Source organism: Rousettus aegyptiacus, unplaced genomic scaffold (genome assembly GCF_014176215.1).
Source record: "Rousettus aegyptiacus isolate mRouAeg1 unplaced genomic scaffold, mRouAeg1.p scaffold_m13_p_7, whole genome shotgun sequence".
NCBI lineage: Eukaryota > Metazoa > Chordata > Mammalia > Chiroptera > Pteropodidae > Rousettus > Rousettus aegyptiacus.
Genome location: NW_023416310.1, coordinates 44,895,167 through 44,915,893, shown reverse-complemented (window position 1 = coordinate 44,915,893; position 20,727 = coordinate 44,895,167). Strand labels below are relative to the sequence as shown.

At 39.7% G+C, this 20,727-nt stretch overlaps 1 protein-coding gene and 1 non-coding gene across 16 annotated transcripts in view; both read left to right on the top strand.

The window, feature by feature from the left end:
- The window catches only part of AAK1 (AP2 associated kinase 1), a 151,884-nt gene that overhangs the window by 39,670 nt on the left and 91,487 nt on the right, over positions 1 to 20,727 (top strand). The window lies entirely within an intron of this gene.
- On the top strand, positions 746 to 864 carry LOC118606110. Its single transcript, XR_004952304.1, has one exon. It is a non-coding gene; the product is annotated as a 5S ribosomal RNA (ribosomal RNA).

The following is a 20,727-nucleotide window of genomic DNA, read 5'->3' as shown; positions in this document are numbered from 1 at the left end:
CCAGGCTGTTTGATGGAAGCATAATAAAAACCTGCATGAAAAAAGAGCACATAGCTGTAGTAGCAAGTGTAAAACAAACGGCAGAACTGAGGAGTCACAGAATTACCGGGGATGGTTCCATATATGCTCGGATGCCACAGGCACCCAGGACTTGGCCTCACTTTGACCTTTCAGAAGGTAGAATTTTGGGATACTTGCATCATCTGAAGCCATCTTTCACTGACAACAAACCATTATAACACATAGAGTCATTAGTTAAGAAGAGATTAGGTTTTGTCTTCCCTCTTAACACAAGAGATAGAGAAGCCGATGCTCATGACATTCTGAAAATGGAGATTTTATATCATCAAAAGTTCCTATAAACAGAGTTTAGTTTTACAAGGCTGCAGGTGATATCAGACATCACCTAATGGAATTACTTAGTAAGAAAGGAACAGGGGAGATGGAGGTGAGCACTTGTTGACTGCTTCTGTGGTTAGCTGTGTGCCAGGTACTTTATGATGCTATCTCATACAGTCTTCGTAACACCTCTGTGGAGTAGCCAATGGTTCCTCATTTTATAAATAAGTTGAGGTCACATTACTCTGGAGTGTTTGCATGGGATTTGAACTCGAATCTAATTCCAAACCTCTGCACCTTAGAATGACCTTGTCCAGCATGGAAACTGCAGAGAATAACTCTGCTGGTGTATATTAAACTCATAGAATGGGGGACGAAATGAAAATCCTGGTTTAGAAAATGGAAGCTCTATGGCCATGCTACCCTGAACACGCCTGATCCCATCTGATCTTGGAAGCTAAGCAGGGTCAGGCCTGGTTAGTACTTGGATGGGAGACCATCTAGGAAGACCAGGTGCTGTAGGCGCAAAAAAATAAAAGAAAAGAAAGCTTCGGTCATGGCAGCAAGGCAGTAGATATGGAAGGACAGTGTCAGGTCCCTTGTTTCATACAGATTGCTGCATTTGAAAGCCTGGGGCATTCTCAACATGGGATGTCTATTAGGATCACCTGTGAAGGTTTATAAAAAGGAAAAACTAACCCACTGCCCCAAGAATTCTGAATCTGGGATTTCCAAGATGTGGGGCTGGGACTTCCAAGATGATTCTTAGTTGTTAGGATTGAGAATGTCTATGTATAGAGAATGATGGAATAGATGTGAGCCCTGGAGTGGCCCTACAGATATTTCTAAGCCTCCTGTGAGAAGAAACTGAGGTCCCAAGATCTCAGAGATCAGATATTCCTTCTTTATTCAGTCCAGCACTTACCCAGTATTGACTATTTGTTACTCTGGGTGATTCAGAAAATGCAAAGAAAAAATGTTTTGCCTGCCTTTGAAGAGTTTTTAGCTGACGACCATATAGTTAATGCAAAGCCACAGTTGGACCCAATACTTCTAAAGCCTTTTGAATGTTATCATTACCAGGCCTTCTTTGACGTCCCATAAGCTGTGGTAAGTGGCCTCCAAAGCCCCTGGCTTCCCCATTCCAGAAGTCTCCTGCCTGTCTTTCTGCCTCATTACCAGCCCGGTATTCAACCATCCATTTTGCCTTAGGTTCACAGGCTCCCAGCTTTTCAGTTCACTGCTTTGTTCTCAGTTCATTTTTAAGCATCTCACCTGGAAAGGCCTAAAAAGCTGCCCAATGATTATTTTAGAATTGCAGTGCTTAGACAAAACCTGCCCTACTGGTGGTCATCCGGAGCTCTTTGCTGTGCTTTCTAATTAGTTCAGTCCTCTGACTCATCCTACAGTGTTTTTGTGGGCTGCATATTTTTCAGAGTTTTTCCAGACCTGTTAAGAACAGTAAATGCAGCAGAAGGGAGGAGCACGTCCCTCCAATCACTGGGGAGGGAAGGAGGACGGCAGCGTATGCCCAGCACTGTCCTAGGCCCTTTTTTGTACGTTTTTTTCTTTAATGCTTCTTAATAGTCTTGGAGGATAAAGTTTCTGTATCTGCAAAATATGGATAGTAACAGAGGCTTAGAGAAATTAAGTAGCTTTCTTAAGGTTACATAAACAAGTAAATTTTGTTGCTAGAAATCCAACCATAGAACCTTCTGATCTAAAAGTCATGTTCTTTTCCTTGTACAGTCATGCGCTGCTTAAGGGTCGGGATACATTTGGAGAAATGTGTCATTAGGCGATTCTGTCCTCGTGTGAACATCATAGAGTGTACTTACACAAACCCAGATGGTGTAGCCTACTACTGTATTTGTATGTGCTGTACTTCATGACTGGCAGCATGTAGGTTTCTTTATATCGGCATCACCACAGACTTAAGAGTAATGCCCTGTCCTGTGACTTTATGACGTCTTTGATGTCACTAGGCAATAGGAGTTTTCCAGCTCTGTATAATTTCGTGGGACCACTGTCATACATGCTGTCTGTTGTTAACCGAAACATCGTTATGCAGCCATGACTGTACCACATGCCATGTTATATGTAAAGCTTTTGATCTAGTTCAAACCTGCTTTTTGGATAAGTGACTCTTAAATTAATTTTTTTATATCCACAGTACATTTTAGAAAGTAAAGCTTTGATTTAACAATCCAGGAGACATATAGGACTTGGGACAGGACTTAGAGTGGGTAGCATTAGGTATCACAGTCTGAAAATTGTGGTGAGAGTAGGTGCTGATCCCCTAGGCCAGCCCATTGGAACTAGGAGCCAGCATAGCCACTATTACAGGCCAGTGTCAGAACTTGGAAAGCTCAGGGTGACAAAAGCATAAATGCTAAGCCAAGGTACTTGAGAAGCCAGAAGTGATGTGGAGAGATGGACTTCCAGCTCAGAAATATCTCCCATTACATTTTATGGCAATTAGAGATCACTTATTCTTCCTTTTAATAAAATAGTCTTTTCTTTAAATCTTAAATTATAGCTTGAATTTCTATGTACATTCCTTTTTTGGTAACACTTATCTGGGCCTCAGATTTTGAATCTACAAAGTGCTAATTAAGACTTATTCTAGTGAGGAAATGAGAACTGTAGACTGTCCATACCAATACTAAGTATGGGACCCCAGCTTCCTTAAAAACTAAGAGATTGATGAGAATGGCAGTTTCGATGTTGGGTGAAGGGAACAATGATGTTTGGAGCATGAATAACTCTAAGAGAAGCAAGATCAGAGCAGGGAAGCTACACTGGGAGTGGCTTGAAAGGCTTTAGGTTTCTTGGGAGTGGAGGGGATATAAATGAGATCTCTGAGTGCTTGGAACTGGAGGTTGAGGGAGATCAAAGATTAACTTGATCTGGTGCTGACCTGGGGTCTTACTGAGGGCAGCAGTTGCGCTTGTACATGTGGACACCTTGTGCAATCTTTATTTCCGTGAATGAGTTGTTGAGAGCCTGACATAACACCTAAATGTGATGGACTATCCTGCGGAAATCAAAGCACATGACATAACATTTATATGTGAGCCCTGCAGTGGAAACAGTGGAAGCAAGGATCGGCATGAGTTTGTGTGACAGGTTGGGAAGCCACCAAGACAGAAAGTTACCTGTACAAGTCTGGGCTACTGAAGACTGAAGCTAAAAGCAACCTTTATGTTTTATTTCTCCAACACTCTCTCATCCTTCTCCTTTTCTTTGATCAAAACATGGTATTACTGTGCTCTCAAGAGCGAATTATAATTAAAGTAACCACAGTGTAAAGCTCATCAATGCAGAGTCTCTGAGCGAAGTGTGGAGAAGCTGGTTAGAGAAGAGGTATTATGTAATGACCTAATTATGAGGCCTGCCATCTGCTTAGGAGTCACGCCTGCCTGGTTAGGATTCCCTGATTGCATTTTTCAAGGAGGATGCTAGATTGTTAAGGGAGCAGTGTGTGTGTGGTAGGTAAATAACACTAGAAACAGTAGTGGCTTTCTTGAGGGAGATTGGTAGGTTGTGCGGAGAGGGAGAAGCAGCAGCCTTGGAGGGCTCCTAAGCAGGTGTGACCCAGTAGCATGCAGAGCAGCAGTAGAAGGTTAGTTATTCTGTAGGAGAGGCTCCTGGTATCAGGGAAGGGGCAGCTAGGTGAAGGTGACTGTCAGAATATGGCTGGAAACCCTAAGTCTTCATGAAAAATCCACTGAGACATTTTCTCCATCCAGAGAAAGAGTGGAAAATCTACTTTGTTTTTTTAATGAATGGTTTGTACTACGGAAGAAAACTTTAAATCCAGAAGCCTACAAAAGTGGGCCTACGTCAGCATAGAATTGAAACACAAACAACTATGATCAGGGCACTTGATGAGTTGCCTCTGAAGGGACTCAGGGCCATAAATCAGATGGAAAAAAAAAATCGTATGGCTATCAAGAAGCTGGCAGGTGAGGAAGTATGTCTTTGGGCCTGCTGTGGGTATCGCTCTTAGCTGGAAAGGAATCTTTGGACTGTGAGCCATGAGGCTGAGACCCAGCGGGTTACTGATACATTGCTGGTACACTAGACATACAGTGAATGACTTTTAAGGAAAATAGCAAACTTTCTAAACACTCTTTAGGAGGATCTGTAACAGGAAATCTCCCTTCAGGTTTTGAAAAAATTTACCTGTACGGGCATACCTCATTGTATTGTGCTTCACAGACGTTGAGAATTTTTGCAAATTGAAGGCAAGACCAGCAAAAGAATTATGACTTGCTTTATTGCCATGTGGTCTGGAATCAAACCCGCTATATCTCTGAGACATCCCTGTATCAGGAAAATCAGCAAGTAATTGGAGTAGTAAGAGTGAACATCCCACAGGAAGTAATGTTTTGCTTATTCCTTCCCTTATTCTCATCTTTCAGAGAGCTTCTTTTAATTTCCATCTTTTGCCCACCGCCTACCCTCCAGTATGAAAGCAATGTCTTTTAAAGAAATGATCATTCATATTCCTGCATAGAATTTAGGAGGTTGTTGGTGTGGGCACATACCCATGCCTAAAGGTTGGAGATTTTTTTGTCCCTTTAATTCAGTGGCACACTTTCATTTTGCAGATAAGGAAATGGAAGCCCAGAAAAGTGTAGTGACTTGCTCAAGGTCTTAGCTTGTCATTTGTGGAACTTGGGCCAGACCTAAGTCTCCTGATTCTTGGCCCATTGTTCATTCTGTTATCCCTTGGTATCTTATGTGAAGATTTCTTTGAAATGTTACCAAGAGTTCTGTGGCAGTGGCAGTGACATAACTGTACGATACGTGGACATAGTTCTTTGGGCCTCATACTGGTATCAGCACAGTCCTTAGAGCAGCAGGGAATAATTTTAAGGGGCTAGACGTTGACATTTTCTTCCATGAGTTTGCATAGACTTCAGAGCAGAAAGATTTATTTCCACACCGAGCCTGCCTCTTCCCTTTGACCGCCACTTCTTGTTGTACTTGTTTCTTTAACAACCTTGGGATATTCTTTCTTTTTTTCCTGACTTTCCTAAGCATTCACACTTGAGCTTGAGCAGACATTTGGCAAAGAGGTGTCTTTGTAAGATCCAGAAAAGCCATTTAAAATGTGGATTCTGGTATATTTTATTTTTCCCAGTAGCAGATCTTTCCAGGAGAATAGGAATTTGCAAAGTCATTGGCTTTCTTCGTTAGACACAGACAGCCAACATGATCAAACTTCATTATCATCTCTCTCACCCCTAAACCACTGGCAGGGTTTATTCATTTTAGTCACACAGGTTTTTAACATAAAAAGAGACTCTGATTCTTTTCCAAGTGTTCTCAGTATACTGCAGGTTTTATTTTCTTACTTCAAAAAGCTCTGAAATGCCCCTGATCCTGGGGTAATGGTTCCCCAAACTAGTAGATGATCTATAGTGTCTGGGAGGCTTTAATAAAAAAAAAAAAAAAGATCCCAGGGCCCCACCTAGGCCTACTGAATCAACCTCTTATCAGCATTTAGCTATTTACCAAGTACTTCTTCAGTGATGTAATATGTACTTTGTATTTTGGATAGTTAATCATGGCCTATTAATTTATCTAGAGCCTCTTGAGAGGACAAAAGGTTTCGTTTTGTTTTTTTAAACAGTACACTATATTCAGCATGGCATTGTAAAGTGAATCTATTTTTTTTCTGCAGTAATACAAGAATGAATAGCAAAAAACATTCTCTAAATATGTTTATTCTCTAAATATTTGAAAATGGACTGACCCATCTCCAGACTGACAAATCTAAATTGCAGAGAAATGTTTTAATTCAGGGCTTTAAAAAAGGAAGTAATTTAAAAATGTACATTTATGGTAAATGGGTTGAAAATTAATGTAAATAAAACACTTTAAGTAAAAATAGATTCCTTTTATTAATTTGTTTTTAAACTCAGCATCTTTTAAAAACTTGATTATTGGTCAGGTGGTAACCATCATTTTGCACATACACTGAATGTAGAAATAACATTGACTACCTAAAAATTATAGTGTTTTAATACTTACTGCCTTCATAGAGTTCATCAAGGTCAGTCTTCTAGTTTTATAAATGGGGAAGCTGACCTAGTGAGGAGAAATTAGTTGATCCATGTATTAATCAAGACTTTCTATAGGTACACAGTAGTTACCTACTTAAATTAGATGAAAGACAAAAGGGAAAATGTTGAAAAGCTGAGGTGTGTGTGGGGGCGTGGTGGTGTCTCATGGAACCTGAGAGCAGCAGTGCTGCTGACCCTTAGGGAAGGTCTGCGGAACAAGAAGCCTCTTAGGAGCCTCTGTCTCTTACATCTGATTTCCGCCCTCCCCGCTCCTGCTTTGGTCTTCACTTTCTCTCTGCAGGTGCACTTTTGCTGTTCATTCATTCTAGTGACTTCATATGGTTACCATATGGCTCTCACTTTCACTTATTACATACAGTTTAAGGTGCCTGCATGAACTTATACTTTCCCGGGAAAAAGAATCTGATTGGCCCAAGCTTGAGTCAGATGTCCTTACCGGTCCCATCAACTCTGGCAGGGATGGGGTGAGGGTATTATTTAGTCAGACATGACTGGTGAGGGAAAGGGAATATTCAGGGGAAGGTGAATCATCAGGTTGGGTAGATACCCCAAAGCTTTCTATTCTGAGAGTGCACTAAGAAATGGTAGTTCCAGGAGAAAAATGAGAATCTGAAATAAGGCAATGGCAATGAGTATGGGAAGAATAAACAGATTTGACAGTGATGGAGAAAAATCAATAAGCTCTGGTAATTAGTCGGGTGTTGGGGAGAGGGAGTTGTCGAAGATACGAAATGGGGTAGATGGTCACATTCATGATAATAGGTAGGTAATACAGGAAAGGAGGCTTGGAAGGTGTGAGGGGAACAAAGAGGGCTCAACTTCAGTTTTCTCAACAAAAATGTTGAGTTTGGACTGCCTATGAAAATCACAAGTGAAATGTCAGTCAGGTTAATTGCAAAAGTTGAATATATGGGTCTGGACCTATGAGGAGAGTTGTCAATATTATGAATTTAATTAAAGGATGCTTAACTGCTTAATGGATGAAGTTGCCTACAGAGCATTTGTAAAGCAAACACAGATGACTCAGGACTGAATCTTGAAAAACATTAGCATTTAAGAACCAGGATGAGAATGAGGAACTCTAAAAGAGATCAAGAAGTGGACAGAAATGTAGGAGAAAACTTGAACATGTAATGTCCTTTTCTTTGGAAGCCCAGTGGAAAGAGTCCTAGATTGCATAGTATCACCAGTGAGCAATGCTGCATGGCTGTCGTGTGAGATAACATCTGAAAAGTAGTGTACTGGATTGAACCATAGAGAGGGCCTTAGGGAGGGCAGAGACCAGGTTATGGGAGGTTTCTGCATGACTTGGGTGTAGGTGGAGAGAGAAGAGTATAGATAATAAAAACATCTGGCTGTGAAAGGGAGGAAAGGGGTGGTAGCTAGTTGGATCAAGAAAGGAATGAAGAGATTTTCTTTCCTCTTTTTAAGATCAGAGAGACTTGAAGCATGTTTCAATACTGGTGGGAGAGGGGCAGTAGAGAAGAGCAATTGAAAATACAAGAGAGGAGGGATAATTTCTGGAATGAAGTCCTTAAAGGGGGAGTGGTGGACCCAAGAGACAGGAGGAGGGATGGTGGCAAGGAAGGAGCTAATGTAGAGAACTTAGAAGAGAAAGGAGTATGAAAGTTGAAGACACAGTAGATTGCGGACTTTTCAGGACTTGAGAGTCAGTGGTTAGTTAGGGGTGATGGAAAGTGAGGAGTTTGAGGCCTCTTTCAGTGTTGAGATTTTTTAGTGATACTTTTGACCCTGAGAATAATTTTAGAAACAAAAGTGGGTAGTTGTGCTGTATAGGTCAGTGGGAGTTGGAGGAAGGTGGTGCACCGGGAATAGGATCTTGTTGCATTTGCACTATTGTCTGAGCCAGGTTGTAGATGTGCTCTGCATTGGACTCTCAGGTTTCCTTAGGATTGAATCACTAATTGCAATGAAGCGGACTCAGACCTGTCAGCATCTCTTAATACTCAGCATTCAGAGAAAAGCCTAAAGGCATCTTTCTGTTCAAAATTTCACTGAAAAAAGTTTCCACAACCCCATCATATGTTTTTACTAACATAGCCCTGTTGGGATATGTGGTCTGATTTTGTCTAATGCAGACTGTTTTCCCTTCATTCAAAAGCCTTCACTTGCCTTAATTAATTACTACTTGAAAGCCGAGAGGTAAAATGTTCCATTTTATAGCCCTGGAAGTGGGAGGGAAGTGCAATGAGTTCTCCTCTTCCCCAGCTGGCCTGGTCCTCCCACTGAGACCACATTGCCCCAGAGTCTGCATTTCCCAGAGTGCCTGAGTGAAGGTGAGGGTGAAAGAGACACACGGATGGTGAGAAGAACTCAAATTTAAGAGTAAGAGTGCCATCCCTACTGCCTCCCCGACCTAAATTGCTGGCCCCTATTGAAATGTGCTGCTGCTTGGTGTGGGTCCCTTATGCCGCAGGTGGTAGGGATAAGGAGAGGGCCTGGCTCCTTTCCTCTGACACAATGTATATTGCACCCTGCCTCCTCTTGTTAGGGCAAATGCAAAGGACAAGGGAAGGGGAATTTAGGGTCAGCAAGAAAAGAATGTAACTCAGACTTGGTAGCTGAAACCGCTCCCACGGTCTGGTTCTGCTGGCAGGCCTGGGAAGTGATCTCCACTGTGCTGGAAGGTTGAAGATTGAGGCTGATGTGCCAGTAGTTTCCTGGCACTCTCCCGGATTGTCGCTCAGCTCTCCTTTTCATGGCGTGTGTGTGTGTGTGTGTGTGTGTGTGTGTGTGTGTGTGTGTGTGTGTTTACCTAGAATGGACCCTGATGGGAGTGTTAGGGTACCACTTTCCCCTCACAGTGGAGGAGTGAATTGTACAGAATACCCTGGTTCCTCAGGACAGCACAGTGGCCCACTCTTACGTGTATGGTGCCAGAGGTCAGATAATGGAAAGTTAAGTGAATTCTTTGCTGTATCTCACTTTCCTTATTGGTAAAATGGAACTTGAGTCTCTGAATAGATGATAGGTAATTCGATGAGAAAATCATAGTAAAATATTTTGGGGGAGCCACTGGAAGCATGTTTTGTGGGTGGGCTTTAGGAAATGAACTTGCCAGGCACAGGTCTAGGGCACTGGACACACACACAGGCATTTGGGGTTCTGCTGCTTACAGTGTGAACCTGTGGTTCTCCATTGGGTAGATGGATATAATAAGACTTGCCTCACAGGGTTGTCATGAGGATGCAATTATATGATGCATGTGAAAGTGCTTGGCACAGAGCTAAATCTCAATAGTGCTATTTTTGGACGTGTCCTAAACAGATGTGCTTGCTATAAAGTAGCTGGAAGATGTGAAAGTCTGATTGAGAATAGACCATGCAGCCTTAATACCAGGGAGCATTATATTGTGTGTATGTTTCCTCCTGATATTCCAATTACATTTGTGTGATTACCAGAGTAATTTTTCTGACTGCTCTCCAGGGTGATGATGCTTCTGTGATCACGGACTTGAGCTCTTGAGCTCTGGAGACAAATTTTTTTCTTGGCATATGTGCCTGTGTTTGTCCCTAGGTAGACCCAGGCCTTGATAAACTTCTCATAAGCACGGTTAATTGAGCTAATTATTATAATCATTTTCATTTGCTTATTTTTTGAATATTTATGTGTGCATCATGTGTTTATACTGCCATTAAACTCAAGCATAATTGTTAACATATAATATTTTTAAGTGATTTTTTTTAAGGGCCCATGCTCCTTTTTATGGTTAGTGGGGATGTCAGTCATTGTATGTTGTATATTTTCTGAATAAAAAGTTTTACCTATTTTAATCCCAGCAAGTCACTGAAGAGAGAGGTTGGGTTAGAATTGTGGTCTGGGGGAACCTGGGAGAGTACATGGAGGCTCTTTGGACCCGATTACTCCCTCTCAAGGCTGTCCTCATTCTTTTGTTCCTGCTTGGTACTGCCATCAGACCAGAGAGGCATTGATCCACCTCACTGCCCTGACGGTGATTGCAGGGGAAGAAAAATTTTCCTGGAAATTAGCCAGTCAGGATTACTGTAAGCATAGGAACAAAATATCAAAATTTTAAATAAAGACTGGATCAATAACAGTGCTCTATGCCCAGCCAGATTGGAGCCTAAGGCAAAGGGAAAAAATTAATCCCAATCTTTATTTAAAATTTTCAAATTTGTCATCATGGATTCTTTTTTATTAATTTTCATTTAAAACTACATTAGAATTTACTTTTCTTCATTACTGAATTTTTTAGCCTTCTCTTAAGTTTTGTGCCTCAGGCAAGTGCTTCATGGCCGTCATGCTAGTCCCAGCCCTGCTTTAGACCAAAGGCATGCTGTTTTCTCCACATGTAATTTAGTTCATTGGTCGGAGCTGGTGTGCTCCCGGTCCTTTCTGGAGACTTAGTTTCATAACATGCCTCTTCAGGTTTGGAGGGCAGCTTCTTATTTAAAAACAAACAACTAAAAGAGTTTTTTTAATTTAGGAAAGATAATAGATGGTCGTTATAGAAAAAGTGGAAAATGAGAAAAGGATATGGAAAAAAATAATCATCCATACATCATCCACAGGTAACTCAGTCTTAGAAAAAATCTTTTTGATTGGTTCAGTCACAGCATGTGTTGTATTTTCTTCTAGTCATTTTGCTACACATATGCATTTTTATATAGTTGTGTTCTTAATTAAGAGCTTTGTATCTTGTTCTTTTTATTTAATATATTGTATATACTTTAAGATAGTAAAATGTTAAATATTTAATGGCTACATAATGTTATTTTGTATGAAAAACTTTTATAAATAAATTTTTTTGTTATTTTTAGCATGTCTTAATTCATATATTGTACATACCTGTAAGCAAAACTGAATATTAATTTTGAATAATAGCAGCAAAATTATATGCATTTGGCAAAAATAAAGCTACTTCTTATGAGGAAACTATGGATCATATAGTGATAAAAGAAATAGATGGCCTTTGTCCTTCCTTCATGGCTAATGTTGGTATTTTTCAGAAAAGGCAGGGAATATTTATCTTAGTCTTTTAAGACTCATTTTATTTCCAAGCAATTCATTGCATTTAGTATCCTAGAGTCAAAAAATGGTTTCGCTCCTGGCTTATTTGATATCAGTGACAAATGCACATTCCAAATATAGCTCATATTCCCAAATATACAAAGTGGTGTAGGGTGTAGTAGAATTTATTAGGGAAAAATACCTGCACAAATTTCCAGGGCTTGGGTAATAGATAGGAAAACTAGGTCAAAATGGTTAGTCATGATGAGTATGGTGATAATTTGTCAGTGAGCACCATTATCTCATTCTTTAAAGAAAAGCTGTGATACACCACATTTCTCTATAACTAATAACAATAAAGATACTGAATTAGCTCTAAAATATTAGGCCTTTTTTGCAGGGCTGAACTTTTCATCTATTTCAATTAGTACTTTCCTCAGACATCCCTCAATACCACTAGCTCATTTTTCATTCTTTTGCATCAAGTCTGTGTCTTCTTGGTGTAGAGGATTTTGTCTTTTTAAATTTTTAAAAAATTTTATTAAATTTATTGGGGTGACATTGATAAGATCGTATAAGTTTCAAATATACAGTTGTATTATACATCATCTGTATATTGCATTGTCTGTTCACCACCGAAAGTCAAGTCTTCTATCACCATATAATTGACCCCCTTTACCCTCTTGAACCTCTCCCATCCCCCATCTCCTCTGGTAACCACTGTACTGTTGTCTGTGCTGTGAGGTTTTTGTTTGTTTTGTTTGTTCATTTATTACTTTCTGTTTTATATCCCACACATGAGTAAAATTATAAGGTTTTTCTTTTTTGTCTGACTTGTTTCACTTAGCATGCTGTTCTCAAGATCCATTCATATTGTTGCAAATGGCAGTATTTCATCTTTTCTAAGGCTTAGTAGTATTCCATTGTCCATATATACCACATCGAAAGATACTTAGGTTATTTCCATGTCTTAGCCACTGTGAATAATGCTTCAATGAACAAAGGGGCACATAAATACCTTTACAAATAAATGCTTTCAGATTTTTTTGGGTAAATACCCAGAAGAAGGATTGCTGGGTCATATGGTAATTTTATTCTTAATTTTTTGAGGAACCTCCATATTGTTTTCCATAGTGGCTGTACCAATTTACATTTCTACCAGCAGTATATGAGGGTTCCTTTTTCTCCACAACCTCTCCAACACTTGTTTTTTTCCTTGTCTTTTTGGTAATAGCCATTCTAACAAATGTGAAGTAGTATCTCATTGTGGTTTTGATTTGCATTCCCCTTAGAGCTAGTGAAGCTGAACATCTTTTCATGTACTTGTTGGCCATTTATATATCTTCTTGGAAGAAATGTCTGTTCAGGTCCTCTGACCATTTTTTAATTGGATTGTTTGTTTTTTTGTTGTTGACTTATATGAGTTTTTTTATATAATTTGGATATTAGCCCCTTATCAGAGGTGTTGTTTGCAAATATCTTATCCCATTGTTTTATTTTGTGTGTGTACGTGTGTGTGTCTATGTGTGCAGAAGCTTTTTAGTTTGATATAGTCCCATTCATTTATATTTGTTGTCATTTCCTGTGCCTTTGGGGTCAAATTCATAAAATCCTTTCTATGACCAAGGCCCATAAGTTTAGTACCTATGCTTTCTTCTATGAATTTCATTGTTTCGGGTTTTATATTTAGATCTTTTATTCGTTTTGAGTTGATTTCTACATATAGAAATCTAGTTTCATTATTTTGCATGTGGCTTTCTGATTTTCCCAGGGTGGCTTTCTTTTCTCCATTGTATGTTTTTGGCTCCTTTGTTGAAAATTATTTGCACATATACATGCAAGTTTATTTCTGGGCTCTCAATTCTGTTCCATCTGTTTTTCTGCCAGTCCCATGCTGTTTTGATTATTGTCGCTTTGTAGTGTAATTTGAAGTCGGAATGTGATACCTCTGTCTTTGTTCTTTTTTCTCAGGATTGTTTTTGTTATTCAGAGTCTTTTGTGGTTCCATACAAATATAACAATTTTTTGTTCTTTTTCTTTAAAAAATGCCATTGGGATTTTGATGGAGATTGTATTACATTCAAATCTTATGGGACATTTAAGTAATTTCCATTTTTCATGCTTATAATTTTTTTGTCTCGAGTATTTTTGTGTACATTTTGTGAATATTTCAGATTATTTCTTTAAGGTAGACTTCCAGAAATGAACATTTTGAGTCAAAAGATCTTTGAGGCTTTTTATACATATTTCTGTGTTGGTTTTTTTACCAGCTAACATTCCTACCAGAAGGTATGACTACCTAACTTAGGTCGTTTGCTGATACAGCTTAGGGAACACTCAACTCTCATTCCTTTCCCTCTCCTCAACTTTATTTGAAGTGCGGGCTTACCAATAGTACTTGATACTTGAATAGAATTGTCCTTTTACTTCCAGGTTGGGTGGGATCCTGTATTCTTCAGATCTGCTTCTCTTCCTTGCTTGGCATAAATCTCTTAGAACCCTGTGACATCTTGCTTTCTCTTGATACCCTGTACTGGCTCCTGATTGAGCAAGCACTTTCCTAATTAAGCTTCTGGTATTTTTCTCTAGGCTTCTGACTGTTCTGCACTGACCCAGTAGCCTCTTTCTTCAGTTCTTGTGGAGGCCCCGAAGCCTCTGGTTATTGGAAGGAGGACGCACCTTTCTTCCTAAGTCATATTTTTCTGTTCTGTTTTGTTGGTACTGATTTTTTTATCAATCTAGTTGATGAGTTTATACTCATTTGATATCTAGGCTGTTAATGCTTGGTCTCTGCTTCAGTGAAACTTGGTTTCTTTATGTTTATTTGGTACCTGAGTCAAGTCTCATCTCACTTGTGCCTTAGAGGGCTTGAGAGTAGGCTCTCCTTAGAGCTTTACTACATCACTATACTTCTAAGAGCCAGAAACTGACACCACAGTTCTGTTTCTCTTCCTATTTCCCAGCCCCCCACACGTCCTTTGGAGTCACTCACTGAGTTGTTGCCCAGCCCCCAAGAGTGTCTCAACCTTTCAGGTGTTCTGTGGAGCAGAGTGGAAGGACAGCATGGACACTGATGCCTGGACAGGGTTCTCTGCTGTGCAGACAACAGTTTCACAAAGGGCTAGGACTAGAGCGAGACACTCCAAGTGCAGAATTCAAGGGGGCACCCAAAACCTCAGTAATCAACATAAATAATATTTTAATGCAATATTTAAAAAACAAAAATGAATATAAGAAACCTTGATGAACAAAATACCAGAATTTAAAATATAGGATCAATTTAATGGGCTGTGCCCAGCCACACTGCAGCCTGAGTCAAACAAAAAAAAAAATCATTACTACTGACTTTATCTTCTTGTGTCTATGGCAAGTGTCATACTCTGCTCACCCTAGTCCTGACCCTGGTTATACACCGAAGGCAGGGGAAGTTTTCCCAGTATGTAATTCAGTGCATTGTTCACTGGTGGTATGTTGGTGGTCCTTTTGGAGACTTAACCTTCTTGATAGGCCTCCTCAGGTTTCTTCATAGCTGAGTTCTTTTTTTACTTAATTTAAAAGACTTCACCCTGTCTGTTTTCTCCCATTTGAAGGCTAAATCCTCTTCTCTGTGATTACTTTCTGATAATCCCAGGCAAAAACCATCTTCATGACATCCCCAGATAATGAGTGCTGGGAACCCTACTTTCTAACCCTTATCTGTGAACCCAAGAAAAGATTACAGTGTAGACCATGTCCCCCTGTTCAAATTCCTTGTTACTGTTTTTTCCCAAATGGATTTTTGACCGCTTTCTTCCTTAGATCTTTGTATAATTATGCAGGTTCTATTTTAATGTAAATCTTGTCCTTAACTTAAAAATTCTCACTCTTCAAGTGTAGTTTTTAATACTCTGTTTTAACATTCAGTTTTTAATACTTTCTGTTAAACAAGCCTGTGATGGTTAAAATTATTAAAATTTAGATTGTATCAGAGCTTGTGTATTCCGTAAATATATTGGTGCAAAGTATTTTAGGGTCGTTGGGTGTAAGGAACAGAAATTTAAAATGTAAAATTTAAAATTAAAGTAAATAACAACAACAAAAAAAGAATTGACTGGACAAATACAGGGGAACTTTCCAGAACCCAACAGTAGGATGTGAAGCTGGATTTTGTGAGTATTGGAAAGTTATCAGGTGGCTCTTCTTTCCGTCTCCTCTTGGAGCTTCACAGTCTCAGAATGCAGCTTTCAGTGTCTGCTCCATTCTCTTGCCGAGAACACTCTTCTCTGCTTATTTGTGAGCATGCATGTGACTGACAGTAGCCATCAGCCTAGTCTCCATGGTTGTATAGCATCGTCTGAATATTGCTCCTGAGGCTGTCACTCAGAGTCTCAGCAGGGTGTGAAGAGTATGGGAAGCTAGTCCAATGTGTGTCTTACAATGAAGACAAATAAGACAAAATCTTTGCCCTCTGAGGGAATATAGTCTTAGTGAGAAAGACTGGTACGTAAACAAGTGAGATATAATCAGGGTAAGAAAATAATGTGGAAATGAGCATTCTGTTAGGTGAAAGTTTACATAGGAGGCCTGATTAGAGCTACACTTGAACTTAACAGTTACAAGTTTACTAATTAATTAAAGAGAAGAGAGGCATTCCAGGTAGAAAATACAAGGAAAATCACTGAGGCCTTGGAGGGTGCTGTCCAGGCCCTCAGTTCAGAGTGGGCTCCAGATTATCATGGGGTTTGTATGCCACATGAAAGTTGGGATTTTGTCTTGTAGGCATTTGAGAGCTAGAGGAGAATTATAAGCATGGAAACAACATTATTAGATTTGCTGTTAATTAATGAAACATCTCTTAATCATCTACCATGTAGCAAGTACTGTGTTAGCCCTGAGGATTCCAAAGGAAATAAGAAGCTCTTCTTTCCATTTTTATTTTCTTTGGTGACACATTTTTCAAGTGCCCGACCTAGAGAACAACATAGAATTCTGTCCTATGGTTTCACAATATGAAAAGTCCTTAAAATGGTGTTTAATTATAACATTAAAGTATCATAAAGGATATGTGGTATACTTTATGCAAAAAATACTTTATAAAGTATCATATAATATATCATAAATTATTATGATAACATAACAAGTATCATTTCTACCAGGGCAGAAAAGATTGGCTCGCCCTTTGCCTTAACCATGTACTGGAGAGGTTAGCGTATCACAGATAATCATAATACATTGTGATAAGTGTAATAATAGAGGTACTGGCCAAATGTGTACTGTAGTATGAAAGCCTGGGGGTGATTGTCAAAGAAAGTGAAGACTTCACAGAAGAGGTGTTATTTTAACAATCTCAAACTCCTTTATCAAGATATTCCAGAGAGAGGGAACAGCATGTATAAACTTCCTGGGAGTAAAGCAGAAAAAAGGTTAAAGTTCTGAAAGCTTGGTGGTAGAGGAGGAAAGAGCATTGGGACATGAAGCTGGGCCAGGACTGGACAGTATTCAGATTATAAAGGACCTAGAGCTGTCATACATTGTGGATAGGAGTATAAAAGGATACAGCCACTTTGGAGAAAGGTCTGGCAGTTTCTTGTAGAATTAAATATACACCTACCCAGTAGCCTTGCTCTTATATTCTTAGGTATTAGATATTTACCTAAGAGAAATAAAAACATATAACACAAAAAGACTTGTTACAAAAATGCATATGGAGCTTTATTCATAATAGCTCCAAGTTTGACATAACCCAAATACCTATAAGAAAAAGAATAAACAGGTTTATTCAAATAATAAAATACTAGCCAGCAATGGAACCACTCTGTACACTCAACAATGTAAACTATTACGATTATAAGATCCTTACACAAAAAAGCATACTATATTCCATTTATATGAAGTTCTAAAGCTAGCAATACTAGTAATAAATGAAAAAAAGCAAAACAGTGATTGCCTCTAGTGGAAATAGGTGGGATTGTTTGGAAAGGAGCATGAGGAAACTTTCTGTGTGATGGAAAGGCTTTACATCTTGATCGTGGATTGGGTTATATGAGTATACATTTATCAAAACTCATCCAATAGTACACAAGATTTATACATTTCACTATAAATACTTTTTATTTTTACCCTACCACTCCAAAGAACCATGAACTCTGAATGCTAGTTAAAGATAATGCATGCTGAAGTATTTAGGGTGAAGTGCACTGAGGTCTGTAACTTACTTGGAAATGAATCAAAAATAAGATGAGTTGATGTTTGCATAGATGGATGATGAGTGTGTGATAAAACAAGTATGGCAAATATCAACAATTGTAAACTCTAGATGGTGGTATATGGATATTTTCAGTACGATCTTTTCAACTTTACTATGTGTCTGAAATTTTTCATAACATAGAGGGAGAAAATTGAAAGGTTCTTATGTACTGTGGTGTTAAGGAATTTGGTCTTTATTCTGACATTAGGGAACTAACGAATGATTTTAAGAGAAGTTATAAGATAGGAATTTTAGAAGAGAATGAAATCCAAGGCATGGAATGTTAGGACTCTATTTTAGTTCTTCTGGTAAGAAAAGAAGAGAGTGTGAAGGAGCTTCAGGGGTGGAATAGAGGGGATGGATTCTGGAGAGGTTTAGGGGATAGAATTATTAACACTCAGTAAATCAGTTTGGGTGATGGTGGGAGTTGGGATGAGGAGGTGATTGTGAAGTGGTGCACAAGTACTGGGTGAGGGACCATGACCTGGGGCTGGTGGATGATGGTTACAGGTAGTACAGTCATATCCTGAACCTCAGAGGAAGGGCTTTAATTTAGCATGAAGTTAAATTGAAATGCTGTGGAATTAACAGTTGGGAGCTGAGAAAATGTCATCCTGCTTTCCAGGATGAGAACTCATCTCCTCTCACCTAATTAGGAGGGCTGAGACAGATTAGGATGACCTGGATAAAGAAGTTTGCCTGGAGACCAGTTCTAATGAAACCTACACAGTTGAAAATTTTTATATTATGTACCTTTGATGTCAGAGCATATCTCAGTAGAACAGAAGACACAGCTTTTAACCTGACTGGTAAGCTCAATCACTAGTAAATGCTCTTTCGAAAAAGGATGCTCTTTCTGGAACAGAGCTAGTTAACCTGATCTTACTACAGAAGCAGTAAGTGCAGAAAAGTAAGCTTTGAAGCATGAAGTTAAAGTGGAATGCTCTGGAATTAACAGTTGGGAGCTGAGAGAATGTTAGCTAGTCTTTTGACTTTGTTAAAACTTCGGTTCTCTTTTGGAGAATGTGGACCAGTAACACACATCATGTCTTGGTGGAGCTCGGGTGTCTTCAGTGGGGGGACCTATAAATCTGGGCATGGATGCCAACGCCCTCTGGCTGACCTTAGTTGCTCTATTTGTGTGTACACCACTTATTAGAAGATTGCTGGCACCAGTGGCTTAGGGGACTGAGACCATTCTTGCCCAAGGGACTCTCCATTCCTTCAGATGAGCAATGATGCAGGATTGAGCATGGGCTGTTTGATTTTTTTCTTTTCAACTGAAGAGTGTTTTCGTTTCCAGCTCAAGTGTTATTTTTAAAAGAAGGGAGCACATGGAGAACAAGTGTCACTCTGTAATAGCACAGAGATTTCTGTAAAGCTCTCCATAAAGCTGCGCCTTGAGCATACTCCCCCAGGACACAGTCCAGTGGGCTCCAGTCTCAAACAACTCTCAGCTGTGCCAGACTGAGCGCGCAGGGTTTTTCTCAGGAAGGGTTAAGCACCTTATCACCGAGAGGCCTTCTCTCAAAATGTGTCCTTACTATCCCAAACTGGATTCTAACCTTTTGAAAGCCTGGGACTGTGTCATCTTTTTTTGTTTTGTTTTTGGGATTAAAAAAAAATATTTTACAGTACAAGGCAAACACATTGTGTTTCAAACACTTGAGTACCTTTTATGTAGTAGACACTGTGCTGGGTGACAGGCCACAGTGAGTCAGTCACTGTCCTGTCCTTGTATAGTTTTCAGCATTCAGGGAAAGAAGCATCAAACCACGAATTGCCCACCTGAGTATTTAATTATATTCCTGATATGCCCCAAAGGAAAAACGGAGGGTGCTGTGTATAACAAGAGACATAGCCTCATCAGAAGTAGAGGGTGGGGTTCGGGGGCAATCGGGGAAGGCTCATCTAAGGCAGTAACATTTAACCTGAAAGCTGAAGGAGTAGGCCAAGAATAAGTGACTAGGGCAAAGGGAGATGTATGCACAGAAATCCTTAGGAAGGGTGGAATGTAAACAACATCGAGGAGGAACGAAGTCAACTGTGGCTGGAACAAAGTGAGCAATAGAAGACTGTGTTGTTCGAATGACATTGGAGAGAGAGATCATGTTTTATTCTGAGACGAGCAAGAAGCCACTGAAGAGTTTCAAACAGGTGAATTATATCCAATTTCCATTTTCAAAAGATCACCCTAATATAGAAAATTGCTTAGTCTAACATGGGAAAGCTGCTCAGTGAATTTCAGTGAACAAAGAATATGGCCCTACTGATGTCTCTCACCATTTCTCTCTACATTCACCAGATGGTTAACCCTATGGTAACATAACAGGACAGCGAAGGTGGGCCAGGTCGCTCAGGAAAAGGCCCTCTTTCAGTAGTTTTTGGTTGTCGACAGGCCAGGCCAATATACTCTGGTTCTATCCACAGTAATTCTCAAGCCATTGTAATCCACAAGACTCTGGTTTGTGTGAGCCAACTTGATTTCTTAAAAGTCTTAACCTTTTGTTCCAGGCAGGCAGGTATCTTCGCTGGAAAAATTTTTTTTGGAGTCTCTTGCCAAACCCTTTGAGCTGGAGATGCTCCCCAGTTTTGCAGTCCTGGAAAGGAAGAACCAGTTGCTAGCTGCCCCACGTTCCACATGGGCTATAGCCTTGATTGAGTTCCGTTGATGTTTCTGTACCACTGCAGAGTTTGCCAGTCTCTGACTTGTACCCACAGCTCCTGATGGGGGGAGTGGAAATTGAATGCCTCAAGTCATCCCCCATCTGGGTGTTCTTTCTGCCTGGGGAAGATACTGCTTTGACACGTTCCCCAGAAGGAGCTGGTACATGGTGATTTTTAATTTGAGGCATGTGAGGAGAGATTGATGTTAAAAAACAAACCCAAGTCCCCACTGGAGTCAGTATTGACAAATGCTTCAGATTGACCTTTTCTCCTGTGAAATCTTTACTTTGCTCCTTGCCATCTGTTCTACAGTTTTGAAAATTTTTGTTCCTTCTGAAACTTTTGACAAAGTTGTCTACAACATGAATAAATTGTAGGTGGATGTTTATAGGCCTCTTGGTCATT